The 20,085-nt window shown below is 41.7% G+C and overlaps 1 pseudogene; it reads left to right on the top strand.

Annotated features, from left to right (window-relative positions):
- Window positions 1–250: 250 nt before the first annotated feature.
- On the top strand, window positions 251–20,041 carry LOC104663253 (annotated as a pseudogene).
- Window positions 20,042–20,085: the final 44 nt, after the last annotated feature.

Here is a 20,085-nt window from a genome sequence, read left to right on the forward strand (position 1 = left end):
GCAAAATCCAGGTGAAATGTATTATTTGAACTTTAATTGCCAACCTTGAAAAGGAACAAGTTTAACCAGTTTCTTCTGATAAGCAGATCACTTACTCACATCTTAGAATCCAGTAGGTGGTCCCTTGGCCATGAAATGTGTGGGAGTTGCTTCTCCCTAACTTCACCCTTCTCCTTTCAGTGGGAGGGAACTATTGAAAGGAACAACGAGCTTATAAATACATTAGGACCTGGAATTCAGTTGTCGAGCCATGACAGTGACAGCGTTTAACAAAGTAAGCACTGATCTTATAAATCTCTCTACATTGCCTCACACTCTTGTCTCTAGCCTTCCTAGAAAAATTTGCTAGTATGTGTCCTTAGCACAAGAAAAAGTCTGTTTTTACTCATATTGTACCATCTTGGTGTGTTTGGGTGACAGTTCAAGTATTGTTTATTTCTTTTCTGTTGAATACATCTTTACAGAATGTGAAAATGAAGAATTTAAAAAACCAGGGCCTCAGCATTTAATGGTATGGGAAACAATGACATGAGGAGAAAAAACGAAATGGTAGCATTTTAAACAATCTGAGAATAATCAGTGCTGGAAGAAGTGGCAATGTATGCAAAATTTCTTTATGTAAGTAGTCAAAACACAATTGCTGTAAATTGCGATACTGTTATACTATATTGGCTGTGAAAATTTAAAACTAAGGTTTATTATAATTGGAGTAAATTAGTTTGAATGTCAGGGGAACTAGATTCTAGTTGAGCCTTTGCCACTAATTAGCTCCATGACAAGTCATATCCTGTCCCTGGAGTTCTACCGACTCATGGCCAATCTAAAGGATAGCTAAGAAAGAGGCTCTGACTGTTGCTGCCCTTTGAATGGTATAATTCTTTGTATGGAGATCTGACCCTGCCCACTCTAGGATGTTTCCAGGCATCCCTGCCCTCTACCTATCTGATTTGTAGCCCCCTCTCCCTCCCTGCAGATGTGACAACCCAAAATGTCTCTAGACCTTGCTCAATGTCCTCTGGAGCAGAGGAGCAAAATCCCCCTGGTTGAGAACCATGGGACTACATGACCTCATGGGGCTAAGCAAGACCGTGTTACTGATGTGCCCCACTGCTTGGATGTTCACTGAAAACTTCCTGTTAATCCACGTGGACTGATTAGTGAATATCATTAATCTCTGTACAGGAGCTAGAAAGGAAAGAGAGAAACAGAGCCATCATATGACAGATTTGATATGTCTGGATTCATATAAAAATGTATTCCTATTAGAGTTCTATGGCCAAAATATAGAGATATAGAGAGATGGATACAAGATAGATAATAGATGATGAAGAGACAGATTACAGATAGCTGCATAGAACGACAGATAGATAAAATAATACATACGTGGATGGGCAGACAGATAGGGATTATAAATAGATACATATACATAGATTGTTGATAGGTAAAATAATTGATGGATAGATAGATCAAAGAAAAAGGATCCATGGGCTACTCAATGTGTCCAGCAACTTACCCATCTTCTAACCACTGGGACAAGAGCAAACACCCATTGCTGAGTTCCTACTATGAATTTTTTGTACGTTATCTCATTAACTCTCTCAACAACCCTCAAAAGTAGAAATAACTACCTCTATTCTAAGAATTAAAGAGATTAAACAACCTACAGCTTTTATGAACCTCAAAATAGGAGGAGTCCTGGTTTGTCTCATTCTCTCTTCTCTCTGATAAGAAACAGTGTCATTGGGACCAACTCAGAGATGTAACTCTTTTAATTAACTCCTGGAATTATGAGAGCTTACATTCCGTTAAAAACAAGCCCATTTTTAATTGATGTAAATACAATTATACTAGTCTTCAACTCACTCTGGATTTTAGGTTGTCAAAGTAGAGAAAGGCACACTTTTATTAATTTTTTCTTCCAAGCAAGCCCCTGAAAAGTTGCTAACAGGAGGAACTGGGGAATTAGACATTCCTGTCTCGCCCTCTCCTTCCAACATCTAGTTGGCTAATATACTCTGAATAGGAACAACTTCTCAGAGAGGAGCTGAGAGCCGGGTTACGGGGTGGAGTGGAAAAGCTCTGGACCTGCAATCAGAAGTTCAGGCTGACCCAACACTCACCAAGTGTGCAGCATGGGACAGGTGCTTTAGCTCTCTGAGACTCAGTGTGCCCATCTTTAATTTGGATAATAGGAGCCTTTTCCCAGGGTTGTTGCAGAAGGTAGACACACTCCCTAGATATTGACCATGAATGAGCAGCATGTGTGTGTGACCCGTGGCAAATCCTTGAGCTCTCTAGTACTCATTGTCTGTTGACCCAACAAAGCTCAACGGTAACCTTTGTCCCAGTCTTAACCTGACCCTTGGAAACCTCATATTGAGAAGATGAAATGTTAGTTATCAGAGGAGAATTGTGATAAAATATTATGTAAGATAAAAATTTATTTCCTGTTGAAACATGATCCTCAATCAATGACTAAGGGAGCTTAGTGTGGGGATTAGAGTTACGACACTGTGAACTAATCCATAACAATTAAACAACCACACCCCACACTTTTGTGTGAACTTCACTCTCCCTTTCTTTCTGCTGAATAATGCTATTTCCATTTCCCAAGTTAGGAAAGTACAATGTCAAAATATCTAGGTACAAAACAGGTGAGTTGATTCAGTATGATTTCAAAGAACTCTCTACTTTTCAAAGGCTAAACTATTGACTCCCACTTTTTAAAATGTAGACATTTAAAAGATTTTAATTTCTATTTATGCAGCCAACTAACATATGAAAAAAAGCTCATGATCACTGGTCATTAGAGAAATACAAATCAAGATCACAATGAGATACCATCTCATGCTAGTCAGAATGGTGATCCTTAAAAAGTCAGGAAACAACAGATGCTGGAGAGGATGTGGAGAAATAGGAACACTTATACACTGTTGGTAGGAGTGTAAATTAGTTCAACCATTATGGAAGACAGTGTGGTGCTTCCTCAAGGAGCTAGAACTAGAAATACCATTTGACCCAGCAATCCCATTACTGGGTATATACTCAAAGGATTATAAATCATTCTACTATAAAGACTCACGCACATTTATGTTTCTTGCGGCACTTTTCACAATAGCAAAGACTTGGAACCAACCTAAATGCCCATCAATGATAGAATGGATAAAGAAAATGTGGCACATATACACCATGGAATACTATGCAGCCATAAAAAAGGATGAGTTCATATCCTTTGCAGGGACATGGATGATGCTGGAAACCATCATTCTCAGTAAACTAACACAAGAACAGAAAACAAAACACTGCATGTTCCCACTCATAAGTGGGAGTTGAACAAGGAGAATACATGGACACAGGGAGGGGAACATCACACACCGGGACCTATAGTGGGGTGGGGGTGTTGAGGAGGGATAGCATTAGGAGAAATACCTAATGTAGATGACTGGTTGATAGGTGCAGCAAACCAGCATGGCACATGCATACCTATGTAACAAACCTGCATATTCTGCACATGTACCTCAGAATTTAAAGTATATAAAAAAGATTTTGATGTCTAAATTTAAGTCATACATACATTTTTAGAAGTACATTAGTTGAGGGCAGGTGCAGTGGCTCATGCCTGTAATTCCAGCACTTTGGAAGGTTGAGGTAAGCGGATCACCTGAGGTCGGGCATTCGAGACCAGCCTGGCCAACATGCTGAAACCCTGTCTCTACTAAAAATACAAAATTGGGGGCAGAGCAAGATGGCTGAATAGGAACAGCTCCAGTCTCCAGCTTCCAGTGTGAGCGTCACAGAAGACAGGTGATTTCTGCATTTTCAACTGAGGTATTGGGTTCATCTCACTAGGGAGTGCTGGACAATCAGTGCTGGTCAGCTGCTGCAGCCCGATCAGTGAGAGCTGAAGCAGGGCGAGGCATCACCTCACCTGGGAAGCACAAGGGGGAAGGGAATCCCTTTTCCTAGCCAGGGGAAGTGAGACACACAACACCTGGAAAATCAGGTAACTCCCACCCCAATACTGCGCTTTACCAAGGGTCTCAGCAAACCGGCACACCAGGAGTTTATATCCCACACCTGGCCGGGAGGGTCCCACGCCCATGGAGCCTCCCTCATTGCTAGCACAGCAGTCTGCGATCTAACAGCAAGGCAGCAGCAAGGCTGGGGGAGGGGCGCCCTGCCATTGCTGAGGCTTAAGTAGGCAAACAAAGCCACTGGGAAGCTTGAACTGGGTGGAGCTCACAGCAGCTCAAGGAGGCCTGCCTGTCTCTGTAGACTCCACCTCTGGGGACAGGGCACAGCTAAATAACAACAACAACAAAAGCAGCAGACACCTCTGCAGATGCAAACGACTGTCTGACAGCTTTGAAGAGAGCAGTGGATCTCCTAACACGGAGGATGAGATCTGAGAATGGACAGACTGCCTGATCAAGTGGGTCCCTGACCCCTGAGTAGCCTAACTGGGAGACATCCCCCCCAGGGGCAGACCGACACCCCACACCTCACATGGTGGAGTACAGCCCTGAGAGGAAGCTTCCAAAGCAAGAATCAGACAGGTACACTCGCTGTTCAGCAATATTCTATCTTCTGCAACCTCTGCTGCTGACACCCAGGCAAACAGGGTCTGGAGTGGACCTCAAGCAATCTCCAACAGACCTGCAGCTGAGGGTCCTGACTGTTAGAAGGAAAACTAACAAACAGGAAGGACACCCACACCAAAACCCCATCAGTACGTCACCATCATCAAAGACCAGAGGCAGATAAAATCACAAAGATGGGGGAAAAGCAGGGCAGAAAAGCTGGAAATTCAAAAAATAAGAGCGCATCTCCCCCTCCAAAGGAACGCAGCTCATCGCCAGCAATGGATCAAAGTTGGACGGAGAATGACTTTGACGAGATGAGAGAAGAAGGCTTCAGTCCATCAAACTTCTCAGAGCTAAAGGAGGAATTATGTACCCAGCGCAAAGAAACTAAAAATCTTGAAAAAAGAGTGGGAGAATTGATAACTAGAATAATTAATGCAGAGAAGGCCATAAACAAAATGACAGAGATGAAAACCATGACACGAGAAATGCGTGACAAATGCACAAGCTTCAATAACCAACTCGATCAACTGGAAGAAAGAGTATCAGTGATTGAGGATCAAATGAATGAAATGAAGCGAGAAGAGAAATCTAAAGAAAAAAGAAGAAAAAGAAATGAACAAAGCCTGCAAGAAGTATGGGATTATGTAAAAAGACCAAATCTACGTCTGATTGGGGTGCCTGAAAGTGAGGGGGAAAATGGAACCAAGTTGGAAAATACTCTTCAGGATATCATCCAGGAGAACTTCCCCAACCTAGTAGGGGAGGCCAACATTCAAATTCAGGAAATACAGAGAACGCCACAAAGATACTCCTCGAGAAGAGCAACTCCAAGACACATAATTGCCAGATTCACCAAAGTTGAAATGAAGGAAAAAATCTTAAGGGCAGCCAGAGAGAATGGTCGAGTTACCCATAAAGGGAAGCTCATCAGACTAACAGCAGACCTCTCGGCAGAAACTCTACAAGCCAGAAGAGAGTGGGGGCCAATATTCAATGTTCTTAAAGAAAAGAATTTTAAACCCAGAATTTCATATCCAGCCAAACTAAGTTTCATCAGTGAAGGAGAAATAAAATCCTTTACAGATAAGCAAACGCTTAGAGATTTTGTCACCACCAGGCCTGCCTTACAAGAGATCCTGAAGGAAGCCCTAAACATGGAATGGAACAACCGGTACCAGCCATTGCAAAAACATGCCAAAATGTAAAGACCATCGAGGCTAGGAAGAAACTGCATCAACTAACGAGCAAAATAACCAGTTAATATCATAATGGCAGGATCAAGTTCACACATAACAATATTAACCTTAAATGTAACTGGACTAAATGGTCCAATTAAAAGACACAGACTGGCAAACTGGATAAAGAGTCAAGACCCATCAGTCTGCTGTATTCAGGAGACCCATCTCACATGCAGAGACATACATAGGCTCAAAATAAAGGGATGGAGGAAGATCTACCAAGCAAATGGAGAACAAAAAAAAGCAGGGGTTGCAATACTAGTCTCTGATAAAATAGACTTTAAACCATCAAAGATCAAAAGAGACAAAGAAGTCCATCACATAATGGTAAAGGGATCAATTCAACAGGAAGAGCTAACTATCCTAAATATATATGCACCCAATACAGGAGCACCCAGATTCATAAAGCAAGTCCTTAGAGACTTACAAAGAGACTTAGAATCCCATACAATAATAATGGGAGACTTCAACACCCCACTGTCAACATTAGACAGATCAACGAGACAGAAAGTTAACAAGGATATCCAGGAATTGAACTCATCTCTGCAGCAAGCAGACCTAATAGACATCTACAGAACTCTCCACCCCAAATCAACAGAATATACATTCTTCTCAGCACCACATCACACTTATTCCAAAATTGACCACATAATTGGAAGTAAAGCACTCCTCAGCAAATGTACAAGAACAGAAATTATAACAAACTGTCTCTCAGACCACAGTGCAATCAAACTAGAACTCAGGACTAAGAAACTCAATCAAAACCGCTCAACTACATGGAAACTGAATAACCTGCTCCTGAATGACTACTGGGTACATAACGAAATGAAGGCAGAAATAAAGATGTTCTTTGAAACCAATGAGAACAAAGATACAACATACCAGAATCTCTGGGACACATTTAAAACAGTGTGTAGAGGGAAATTTATAGCACTAAATGCCCACAAGAGAAAGCTGGAAAGATCTAAAATTGACACTCTAACATCACAATTAAAAGAACTAGAGAAGCAAGAGCAAACACATTCAAAAGCTAGCAGAAGGCAAGAAATAACTAAGATCAGAGCAGAACTGAAGGAGATAGAGACACAAAAAACCCTTCAAAAAATCAATGAATCCAGGAGTTGGTTTTTTGAAAAGATCAGTAAAATTGATGGACCGCTAGCAAGACTAATAAAGAAGAAAAGAGAGAAGAATCAAATAGATGCAATAAAAAATGATAAAGGGGATATCACGACCGACCCCACAGAAATACAAACTATCATCAGAGAATACTATAAACACCTCTATGCAAATAAACTAGAAAATCTAGAAGAAATGGATAATTTCCTGGACACTTACACTCTCCCAAGACTAAACCAGGAAGAAGCTGAATCCCTGAATAGACCAACAGCAGGCTCTGAAACTGAGGCAATAATTAATAGCCTACCAACCAAAAAAAGTCCAGGACCAGATGGATTCACAGCTGAATTCTACCAGAGGTACAAGGAGGAGCTGGTACCATTCCTTCTGAAACTATTCCAATCAATTGAAAAAGAGGGAATCCTCCCTAACTCATTTTATGAGGTCAACATCATCCTGATACCAAAGCCTGGCAGAGACACAACAAAAAAAGAGAATTTTAGACCAATATCCCTGATGAACATCGATGCAAAAATCCTCAATAAAATACTGGCAAACCAGATCCAGCAGCACATTAAAAGTTTATCCACCATGATCAAGTGGGCTTCATCCCTGGGATGCAAGGCTGGTTCAACATATGCAAATCAATAAATGTTATCCAGCAAATAAACAGAACCAAAGACAAAAACCACATGATTATCTCAATAGATGCAGAAAAGACCTTTGACAAAATTCAATAGCCCTTCATGCTAAAAACGCTCAATAAATTCGGTATTGGTGGAACGTATCTCAAAATCATAAGAGCTATTTATGACAAACCCACAGCCAATATCATACTGAATGGGCAAAAACTGGAAAAATTCCCTTTGAAAACTGGCACAAGATAGGGATGCCCTCTCTCACCACTCCTATTCAACATAGTGTTGGAAGTTCTGGCTAGGGCAATCAGGCAAGAGAAAGAAATAAAGGGTATCCAGTTAGGAAAAGAAGAAGTCAAATTGTCCCTGTTTGCAGCTGACATGATTGTATATTTAGAAAACCCCATTGTCTCAGCCCAAAATCTCCTTAAGCTGATAAGAAACTTCAGCAAAGTCTCAGGATACATAATTAATGTGCAAAAATCATAAGCATTCTTATACACCAGTAACAGACAGAGAGCCAAATCATGAATGAACTTCCATTCACAATTGCTTCAAAGAGAATAAAATACCTAGGAATCCAACTTACAAGGGATGTAAAGGACCTCTTCAAGGAGAACTACAAACCACTGCTCAGTGAAATAAAAGAGGACACAAACAAATGGAAGAGCATACCATGCTCATGGATAGGAAGAATCAATATCGTGAAAATGGCTATACTGCCCAAGGTAATTTATAGATTCAACGCCATCCCCATCAAGCTACCAATGAGTTTCTTCACAGAATTGGAAAAAACTGCTTTAAAGTTCATATGGAACCAAAAAAGACCCCGCATTGCCAAGACAATCCTAAGTCAAAAGAACAAAGCTGGAGGCATTACGCTACCTCACTTCAAACTATACTACAAGGCTACAGTAACCAAAACAGCATGGTACTGGTACCAAAACAGAGATATAGACCAATGGAACAGAACAGAATCCTCAGAAATAATACCACACATCTACAGCCATCTGATCTTTGACAAACCTGAGAAAAACAAGAAATGGGGAAAGGATTCCCTGTTTAATAAATGGTGCTGAGAAAATTGGCTAACCATAAATAGAAAGCTGAAAGTGGATCCTTTCCTTACTCCTTATACGAAAATGAATTCAAGATGGATTAGAGACTTAAATGTTAGACCCTAATACCATAAAAACCCTAGAAGAAAACCTAGGTAATACCATTCAGGACATAGGCATGGGCAAGGACTTCATGTCTAAAACACCAAAAGCAATGGCAAAAAAAACCAAAATTGACAAATGGGATCTAATGAAACTAAAGAGCTTCTGCACAGCAAAAGAAACTACCATCAGAGTGAACAGGCAACCTACAGAATAGGAGAAAATTTTTGCAATCTACTCATCTGATAAAGGGCTAATATCCAGAACCTACAAATAACTCAAACAAATTTACAAGAAAGAAAAAAACAACCCCATCAAAAAGTGGGCAAAGGATATGAACAGACATTTCTCAAAAGAAGACATTCATACAGCCAACAGACACATGAAAAAATGCTCATCATCACTGGCCATCAGAGAAATGCAAATCAAAACCACAATGAGATACCATCTCACACCAGTTAGAATGGCAATCATAAAAAACTCAGGAAACAACAGGTGCTGGAGAGGATGTGGAGAAATAGGAACAATTTTACACTGTTGGTGGGATTGTAAACTAGTTCAACCATTTTGGAAAACAGTACGGCAATTCCTCAAGGATCTAGAACTAGAAGTACCATGTGACCCTGCCATCCCATTACTGGGTATATACCCAAAGGATTATAAATCATGCTGCTATAAGGACACATGCACACGTATGTTTTTTGCGGCACCATTCATAATAGCAAAGACCTTGGAATCAACCCAAATGTCCATCAGTGACAGACTGGATTAAGAAAATGTGGCACACATACACCATGGAATACTATGCAGCCATAAAAAAGGATGAGTTTGTGTCCTTTGTAGCGACATGGATGCAGCTGGAAACCATCATTCTCAGCAAACTATCGCAAGAACAGAAAGCCAAACACTGCATGTTCTCACTCATAGGTGGGAACTGAACAATGAGATCACTTGGACTCAGGAAGGGGAACATCACACACTGGGACCTATCATGGGGAGGGGGGAGGGGGGAGGAGGGATTGCATTGGGAGTTATACCTGATGTAAATGACGAGTTGATGGGTGCTGACGAGTTGATGGGTGCAGCACAACAACATGGCACAAGTATACATATGTAACAAACCTGCACGTTATGCACATGTACCCTAGAACTTAAAGTATAATAATAATAATAATAATAATAATAATAATAAATACAAAATCAGCTGGGTGTGGTGGCATGTGCTGGTAGTCCAAGCTACTTGGGAGGCTGAGGCAGGAGAATCACTTGAAACTGGGAGGCTGAGGTTGCATGAGCTGAGATCACGCCATTGTACTCTAGCCTGGGAAAAAACAGTGAAACTCCGTCTCAAAAAAAAAAAAAAAAAAAAGAAAAGAAAGAAAGAAAGAAATACATTAGTTGTTAAAGGCAAGTATATTTTTCTTCTAAACTCAACAACCACAAAACATTGCAAGAAGAATCTTAATGTTTAATATCAGAGCTAGGGGTTTGGAGAGAAAATGCAACTGTTCCTAAGTCCTGGCACTGGAACTCCTGCTTTCAATGAGTCCTGTATCTTTCCATTCACATTCATGATACAATTAGTTGCATCTGTCCCTGCAGCCACTGGTTTTCATTTTCTGATACTGTGCTGTGTTCCACCTCCCAAACAGCCTGGGATAGAGCAAGGGCTATCAAACTTCACTAATGAGCCCAGTCAATTTATCTCTAACCATTTACAATGACCAAGTCAGCGTGCACACATGCAAACATCCATACACACAACATACAAATAACTGAAACTAACAACTCATGAAACATTACTTACCCTTCCACATGTCAGGCTCACTGATATTTTCTATTTTATTTTAAAAAGTAGTGGGATTTCACAGTCTACTGAAAGATTACCATGCATATTTGAGAAACACTAACATAGAAAATAAGACTCAGTCCTTGGTTTTTAATAGCAGTGAGTCTGCATCCCAGATCCACCACTTAATCTGGGCAAGTTACTTTAAAAACCTCAGTATCCTCAACTGTAAAATGAGAATAGCTACAGCATTCACCTTAGGTGATTTTTGTAGGATAAAATGAGAGAAGTTTAGAAGAATGACCAGTGAGTGACTGACATTGAACAAATGCTAGCTCCTTCCATATCTTGCAAAGTTAATGCAGCAGCATCTCTTTTGCCAGATTATAAAATAAAATGCCCCCCACAGAGTTAGAATATAGAATGCCAAAAGAAGCAAGGGATTAGCATTCTCTGTATGTTGAAATAATTTGGATATTTTGGCGATAGTTAAACAAGTCTGAAGGCTAATTTCTGGTTTTGATCAAATGCAGTCTCACAGCCAAAGAGCTGAAGGGTGACTTAGCTCCCTGCTGGTCCTCCCTGTCAGTGATATCCTCTGGGTTCACAGCCGGTTCATGGGTTCCCAGGGCATTCACCCAGCTGGCTTCCAGGCATGCCTTCATTTTAGTCCTTGGTGTAGATATTCATGTCCATCACCAACTGGAGTGTGACTGTGAACATTGCATTTCTCTGATGTTCCATTCCATTAACTAAAAAATGGAGATAACCATTTCATGGTACTATAAGGAGGGTTAAAGATATAAAATATTAAAAGGGACTAGCATTGAGGAAGGATCATTAGGAAGTTTTCAATAAATACTAGTTATTGAATTCTTCCTCTTCCCATTAACTCCATTACATGTATTATTACCAAATACTCTCACCCCTTAGGCTGCCAAGGGAAGTCACAGTTAGCCAGTGAAGACTTGAGACTGGTTTGCTGGAATCTGAGGGTGGCCACTGATGGGTAACAATTCGGGCCAAGGAAACACTCCAGGAACTCCTCCAACCCAGTCATGAAGAAGGCAGGTTGTTCTTTAGCATTGTTGGTGGTTTTCAACTACACATTCCAAAGTACATTTTGATTCTATGGCTTCAATTATTCATTCATTCATTCAGGCTTGGAGAAACCTCCAGGAGACTGCTATCACGACAGAGAAACCAAAGCTCCACTACCTCAATGCACGGGGCAGAATGGAGTCCATCCGGTGGCTCCTGGCTGCAGCTGGAGTAGAGGTAGGTTCTGAGTTATGTCATCTTAAGTTGGATTTAAAATTGTATTATCACATACTTTTCCCACTGAAACTATGCAATGATTACTTACTGAAGCATTGTGCCTTAAATAAAAATGGACTGTAATTAAGAAAAAGATGAACAGATTTGACCTAACAATTGTTAAAATTTCTTCTCATCTAAGAGCATACATATTAAAATACAATTAAGAAATTAATCACAAAGTGTAGGGCTTAAGTGGATTAGAATTTAAACAAACTGTAAAAAATAATTTATGGCATTCATACAACAATTAGAAACATGAATATTGACTGAATATTTGATGACATGAAAGAATTATTGTTAATATTTAATGTGTGATAATGTACTATGGCTGTCTTTAGAATCGTTTATGTGTTTTAGGAAAATGCGTTGAAGTATTTAAGGATTAATCATATGGATCTAGGATTTCCTTGGAATTATTACAAGAGGAGAAGTAGGTGGGCATATATATATATGTGTGTATATATATATATAATATCACATTGGTTTTGGTTGATATCACATTGGTTTTAGTTGATAATTATTTATTCTAGGTGAGAAGTATAAGCAGAATTATTATGCTTTTCTGTTTATTTTTATTCTTGTTCATAATTTCCACACTAAAACAATAAAAATACATAATATTAAAAGAAGGTTGTAGTTAGAGGTAAAATGCAAAATGTAAACTACAAATGAGAGGCGGAAGGAAGTGGATTGTAGCAAACTACCTATTAAAGATTGACTACATTCACAGCAATTATTTGGTCCAGGTTCTGTACTAGGTCATGGAGATAGACAGTGAAGAAGACAGACATAGACCCTGCCCTGGGGCGGCCTACATCTCTATGAGGATGCAGACAAGTAAACACGTGGTTAAAATGAGGGGTGGAGGCTTCTAGAACTCCCAAGCATTCCCCAGTGTTACCAGGCCATCTTCCTGGATGTTTGAGCAGGAAACGCTGGGAGGTGTCTGTGGGACTCCGCTGAGTGCTGCCCTCTAGAGGTGTCACTGAGAAAAACACTTCCAAGTCCAGACCAGAGTTCTTCAGCGACTGCCTAAGGGTTTTCCTGGGAAGTGAGTCACGGACAAACTCAGGAGATCTTGTCCCTCGGGTGTCAGCAGAAAAGGAGGGTTTCAGGGGAGGTGGCGTCCTGTGAAGGGAACTTCTAGCGCTTCACAGCGCCTCACAGCCTCACAGCGCCATGTGGACCTGAACCTCGGGACGGCACTTTGTCCATTGCTTCACGAAGGCTCGGGACTTTAGCCTCACCTTTCTCAATTCTATGAAGAAATAAGCACACAAGAAATCCAAACACTATCATTCCAGGTTGTTTCCTTTGTACAAATGAACACCCTGTTTCACTGTCACCCAGACATCAGCTCTGCAGCTCTGGGATGGTTCAGAGCCCGGGTAGAAAGAGTTCAGCAGGAGGGAGGGAGGGGCAAGGCTGAGAGGAACCCAGGCTCCCTGGTCTCCATCCCGCCTGACTGCAGACCTTGCTCAGGCTTCTGGGGTCTCAGTGCCCTAAAGCTGATGATCACAACCCAGTCCTCAGCCTCACAAGCACATCCCACTTGCCAACCCCACCGCACCTCGGCCACCCTCCTGCCTGGACCACCCACCGTTCCTTAGGTTTGTCCTGAACTGGACGCTTTGTTAATTGTTGGCACACACCCCCATGACATCTAGATCCTGGTCCTGTGTGATCATAGATCCACAACAAACTCTGTTCCATGGAGCAAGCTAGAAACCCCCAAATTCCTGACATTTCACCGTAAAGAACTCCCTAAAGTATAATTAACTACTGCAAACCCCACTACTGTTTATTACTTGATGTATGTGGGTCAGGCCCTGAATCTTGCATTTTGAAAACATTACAAAATTCCATTTAAGAAAATATTGCAGATGAAGAATGTAAGGCTTGAAGATTTTAAGTAATAATTCCTAGATCACACAGCTATTTTGAGGCAGAGTCAAGATTGGAACCAGATTATAACAACATTGAAATCCAAAAAACCTTGAGAACTTTTGCTTAGACTTTTGGTTTGACAGATTCTGCCTATTTAAGTCAACTGCATCATCATGTAATAACTGAATTTCATATCTGTATTAAATACCTGCATCCACCCATAGATTCTGGTCAGATTGAGACAGTCTCGTTGCTGGCTGCCATTTCCACCAAAGTGACTTGTCCAGGACAAGGTGGAATTTACTCCCAGGTTTAAGTTACTGGATGTAGATCAAGAACTAAGTACAGTTTCAAAATTCTAAAGATAACTTATATTTAATGAGCAGTTACTATACACCTGCTACTTTTCTAAGTGCTTTGTGTGACCTTACAATTTAATCTTGATATCATCCCATACCATAGGTACCGTAAGTATGCCCATTTCATAGATTAGCATACTCAGACACAGATTCGGTACATGTCCAAAGTCAAGAAGCCAGTACATGAAAATGGTGATATTGAACCCACAAAACCACATCAGAAACCAGAAGCTTTCATTTAAAATAATGTTAGTGTGGGACTCTAATTCCTTTATTAAATTGAGAATTCTACCCTATTGGGTTCCATGTACTTCAGAAGAGAAAGTTAGAATTACAAGTGTTAAAGCTGTGCAACAGCGGCGACCTATTTCACCCTTAGCAGGGTTGCCAAGAAGTGGGGCGATATAAATTACAGCAGAGGCTCCTTGGTGGCAGAATATTTGATGGCCATTAGCCCATGGCATACCCCATACTGGGGACAAACAAGGCTGTGGTCTAATCTCACCTGGAGACACAGGCTTTCCTAAGATATGACAACACCATAACTAGAAGAACTGCTCAGTGCCTTTTCTCCAGTGACGTCCCCTCTCAAAACATGACCTAATCGTAGACATTCATGAGATCAGGGTGGAGGTGAAGTGAACTAGAAGATTGAGCAGCTATGTGCTGTGACCCATGCACTTCTCTCAGTGATTTAGGTCTAAATTTCCAAATGACCATGACCAGACCCCTCAGTGTATCCTGACAAACTCAGAAATCTCATATTCTCCAAATCATGCACCAGATGGGGCCATCAAGGTCACAAGTCTATAATAGAATGAACTAACAAGAATCCATTTACTGTTTCTGCTTCCAGTTTGAAGAGAAATGTCTAGAATCTGCAGAAGATTTGGACAAGTTAAGAAATGGTAAGATCAATCTCTAAGTGCCTCTGATGAGGGTATCTAGTAGAAGGTACAGAGGGAAGCTTGAGAAGCCGGGAATGCCTATGTGTGTAGGCAGTGGTATTTGGACATGGTGCAGAGAGAGAAAGTGGTTGAAATGGAAAGGATGTGGCCCCTTGAACAGGTCTGGCAACTCTCTCCAGGCTGAAAGGACCAGACCTCTCAGACTATTTGTTAGAGGAATGATCTCCCGACCCCGGAGAAAGTCCTTTCTTTGTTTTCATGCTTGGGGCACCATGAATGAGCTGAGGTCATCAGCACAGGATCCCATACAGCCCTCCCCATCCAAGCACATGCAAGAACATGTGCTAGATGAAAGGAGGGGAAATCAATGTGGCCATTGCCTTGAGGTTTTTCTTTCTTGGGGCAGAGCGTGACAAAGTAACACTGCAGCACTATTGCAGGCTTTGAAGACCAGAGAAAGGGACCCTTGCATAAAAACCTCTCAGAACCTGCCTTAAATGTTACAGACACCATGAAACTTACCCTGCGAACTTCCCGTTTTAAATGGCATCTTGTTGCCAGTACTATTGTAACTTGTCCCAACCTCTTCCTAAATTATCCATGAAGATAAATCAACACAAAAAATACAAGAGTCCCAAAAATGAAATAACAGGATAAAAAGTAAATGGAAGCTTCTTAAGAAAAAGAAGAACAACAGGAAGCTTTTTAAAAATGTTGTTTGGGCCGGGTGTGGTGGCTCAGGCCTGTAATCCCAGCTCTTGGTGGGCGGCTGAGGCGGGTGGATCATTTGAGGTCAGGAGTTCGAGAACTGTTTGGCCAACATGATGAGACCCCATCTCTACTAAAAATACAAAAATTAGCCAGGTACGTTGGTGCATGCCTGTAATCCCAGCTACTCAGGAGGCTGAGGTAGGAGAAGTGCTTGAACCCAGGAGGAGAAGGTTACAGTGAGCTGAGACTGTCCCACTGCATTCCAGCCTGGGTGACAGAGTAAGACTCTGTCTCAAAAAACAAAACAAGGAAAAAAGTTGTTTCAACTGAAATCTTACCAGGCAATAATTTCTTTTTCCTTTCACTAATTTAGTCATTTCCATAACCATTTTTTTCATCCTGAAAGGGTGGGTTTCATAGACATTTCATGCTCCTTTTTTTCCTTCTTTCTAAAGATGGGAGTTTGCTGTTCCAGCAAGTACCAATGGTCGAGATTGACGGGATGAAGCTAGTGCAGACCAGAGCCATTCTCAACTACATTGCCAGCAAATACAACCTCTATGGGAAAGACATAAAGGAGAGAGCCCTGTACGGTATATTTTCTGTTCTTCCATCCACAGAGAACACAGAGTGATCTGGGTCCTTCCTTGAGTGGGCAGGACCATGGCAGGGCATCATGACTAGCAGCAGGCTGGGCCTGGGGCGTACATACTGAGGTGCAGTATTGCAGAGTCCCATGGAGATGAGGGAATAGTGAACATGGGGAGGGTTTGGCGAGGGTGATTCTAGAAAAGGATGCAGTCCATGGATCCAGCACCCTGACAGAGGTTTCCAAACACTCATAAACCATATGAACTAAGGAGGATAGGGAATCATGATTCAGGTACTCAGAGCTTCAGGGGCTAGACTCCAGCCAATAGCGTAGGGCAAGGCATAGAATGTTTGAGAGTCTGTAGATGAAGGCCTGGGGAGGGAAGACTGCAAATAAGCTGAATCTCAGATCCCAGTAATTCCAAGAATTATGACCAGGAGCCTAAATTACCAACCAATTATATGGACTGGAATACTTGAGCAGGGCTAGTAGAGGCTGGTGCCCAGGATGCTGGGGTTACCTTGACACATGGATAGAAGGCTGAAACAGCCAGACTGATTCAATACCAGCAAAGCCCTGGGGTCTCCTTTCTGTTGTGAGGAGACCGCATGATTCCAAATAAATCCTGAATGGAACGGTTGGCAGCTTCTCAAAAACTTTAACATAGTATTACCAATGACCCAGCAGTTGCTCTAGTAGGTACATCCCCAAACAATCAAAAATACATCCACACTACATCTCTTACATAAATGAACAATGCAAATAACAATACTCATAGTATTCAAAAAGTGGAAACAACCCAAATATCCATCAATCAATAAATGGAGGAGAAAAATGTGCCTTAGCCATGCCATGGAACGATGTTTGGTCATGAAAAGTAATGAAGTAGTGATGCATGCTACAAGATGGTTAAACCATAAAGACATGTTACATAAAAGAAATGAGATACAGAAGGCCATGCATTATAGGATTCTTTTTGTATGAAATGTCCAGATATTCAAATCCATAGAGGTAGAAAGTAGATTAGTGGTTGCCTGGAGCTAAAGAAGTGGGGCTTGAGGAAAAATGAATACTGCTAATGGTACAGATGTCCTTATCAGGGTGATAAGAATAATTCTGGAATTAGACTGTGATGATTTTTACAGAATTCTGTGAATGCACCAAAAACCACTCAGTAGTATAATTTAACAGATTGCAATTATAGTATGTGCACATACATCAATAAAGCTGTTTTAAAAAGTATTGTGAAACTCCAGTTTGACACAAAAGAAGAAAAGTTTGCACTGGTTGTAACTGAATAGAGAATTTCACCAGGGAAGGGGATTCTTAGGTGGGGTCTCCAGAAAGTCACACATGGCTAAAGTTGGGCAACAGCACATGGAGGGATGCCAAGACTGCCTTGGTCAAAGAGAAAATTAAAAACCGCTATTTCCCTGCCTTTGAAAAAGTAAGCGAAACTGTTCAGTGTCTTGGGGAACTGAGTTTACAGGCTAGTAGAAAAATAGTGGCTGGGCATTCCTGGGACACTGACCTTCACTTTCAGTGAGACTTCGTGAACACCAATGCAGTGCTCTGACTCTCAAGGCATTTTATGAAAATAGGCTTGGAGAAGCAATTGTATCACTTATACCCAAGCTATAATTTTCCAGTAAAATGTTAATTTATGGACGCCAACATTAAATTCTCTGTTCAACAAAATTTCATGTTCATAAGTAGAACGTGGGCTGTGGAAGGCTCTTGACCACACTAGAGGTTGCTGTTGAGTCTATGGAACCCCATGGACTTTGATTGAAGATGAACATGATGAAAATGATCCATCAGAAAACATTCTGGTACCATGTGCAGGAAGACAGGAGACCAATTGCCCAACTAGAGAATACTGTAGTGTTTCAGGGATGGGTATCTTTTAAAAGGAGAGTGATTGTGGGATGCAGAGGAAGATTTTGTAAAATGCATTATATAGTAAGTTGTAGACATCAGTGCAGTTCACCCCTAAATGCTTCAGCTTGCAGATTATAACATAGTGCCAGTCAGGAGTGAGAGTCAATGCTGTAAGAAAGATGATGAACTCAGGTTCACCCAGGTTTACTACAGATCCCAGGGAGACAGAGCAGGGAATGAGGAGAGCAGACAAGGAGAAATGAGGACTCTGAAATAGTCTCCTTCTAGGGGAAGAGTGTTGTCATGAAGGTGGAGTCGCTGTCCAAGGGAGATTGGAGAGGGAGGGAGCAGAATGTAGAGCCATGTCCTGAATGTGAGGGCTCCACACTGTAGGACCTGAGGCAGACAGAACATGTGGTGGCAGGTGCTATGCCCCTGGCCCATGTGGAAGAAGCAAGCTGGGTGGGTGGTGTAGATGCCACAGCGATGTGGAATGAGAAGAGAAAATGGGAGTCTGAGCTCCAACTGAGGAGTGAGTAGAGTCACACTTCTTACTCTCTCATTCATTCAGATAATGTGGGGAAAGCTCTGGATTTCTGCACCCATGCAGTAAGGCAACAGAGGTGGGGAAAGTCAGGGTGGAGAGGCTCTGAAAGAAGCAGGGGTCCCAGCCTGGGTGGGCATGTGTTCCTGATCTGATTCCTCCAATTCTCCAGGTCTTAAAGAGCCATGGACAAGACTATCTTGTTGGCAACAAGCTGAGCCGGGCTGACATTCACCTGGTGGAACTTCTCTACTACGTGGAAGAGCTTGACTCCAGCCTTATCTCCAGCTTCCCTCTGCTGAAGGTGACCCATTTCACAGCCCTCAGAGAGGCAGCCCCACATCTCCCATCTTGGGATCTTGTATCTGGGTCCTGTACTGACCATGTTTTGATGCCAGCCTTCTCTAGGCCTTCAGTGCCCCAGGGTCTCCAAAATCAGCTTCCAGGCTCCAATGTTGAGGAATGAAAACACTTTTGTTATGGAAAGGAAATTTGTGGTGCATGCTACCCCACAAAGAGTATTTTGCCTTTTATCATGGGAAGGACCCAGGGCTCAGCATCCTCCCCATCCCCCTGTTTCAATGTGGTTTCTGTTCCTGAATTCTCTGTGACGTCCTTTATCCCATATGTGTCCTTGTCTTCCCACATTCAGTCAGTCTGAGTAGGGCCCTTTCCATCTGGTTTTCTCTCTGGGCTCCGGCTCCTGCTGTCAGACATTGTGTTCCTCTCTGCACAGCTCTCCAGCACTCTGCCCCCTACACTGTATCTCTCACTGAGAAAAGGTGGTCCCATGGTTTGTCTTTAATATTTTCTATAACATTTTCCTTTCCAACTAATTTCCCCATATTTTTACTTCTGCTTAGAGACTGATCTGTGTTGATATCCCACAGGCACATTGATTTTTCTTGTCTTATACAAGAGTCACTAATCTATAGGATTAATATGTAAGGAGAAAGGGATGACTGAGCTGCTTAAAATCTGAACGATATCTTTGGGGAAAATACAAGTGAGCTACATGTCCTTCCTCTTATCTTCATATCTCACTGGTGTCTGTTTCTGCCTTCATGCTGGTGCTGATGGAGGGGACTCGCTTGGTCTTTGGCAGGAGGGGCCAGATTCCCTGGGTGGTATAAATGGTGATGGCAGGCCTTGGCTTCACTCTGAGGCTGTGCTTTGTGAATTACAGGCCCTGAAAACAAGAATCAGCAACCTGCCCACGGTGAAGAAGTTTCTGCAACCTGGCAGCCCCAGGAAGCCTCCCATGGATGTGAAATGTTTAGAAGAAGTAAGGAAGATTTTCAGGTTGTAATAAAGCAGCCATGGAGGCCAAGGACATGCAAGACCAATATTCCA

Source organism: Rhinopithecus roxellana, chromosome 4 (assembly GCF_007565055.1).
Source record: "Rhinopithecus roxellana isolate Shanxi Qingling chromosome 4, ASM756505v1, whole genome shotgun sequence".
Classification (NCBI taxonomy): Eukaryota; Metazoa; Chordata; class Mammalia; order Primates; family Cercopithecidae; genus Rhinopithecus; species Rhinopithecus roxellana.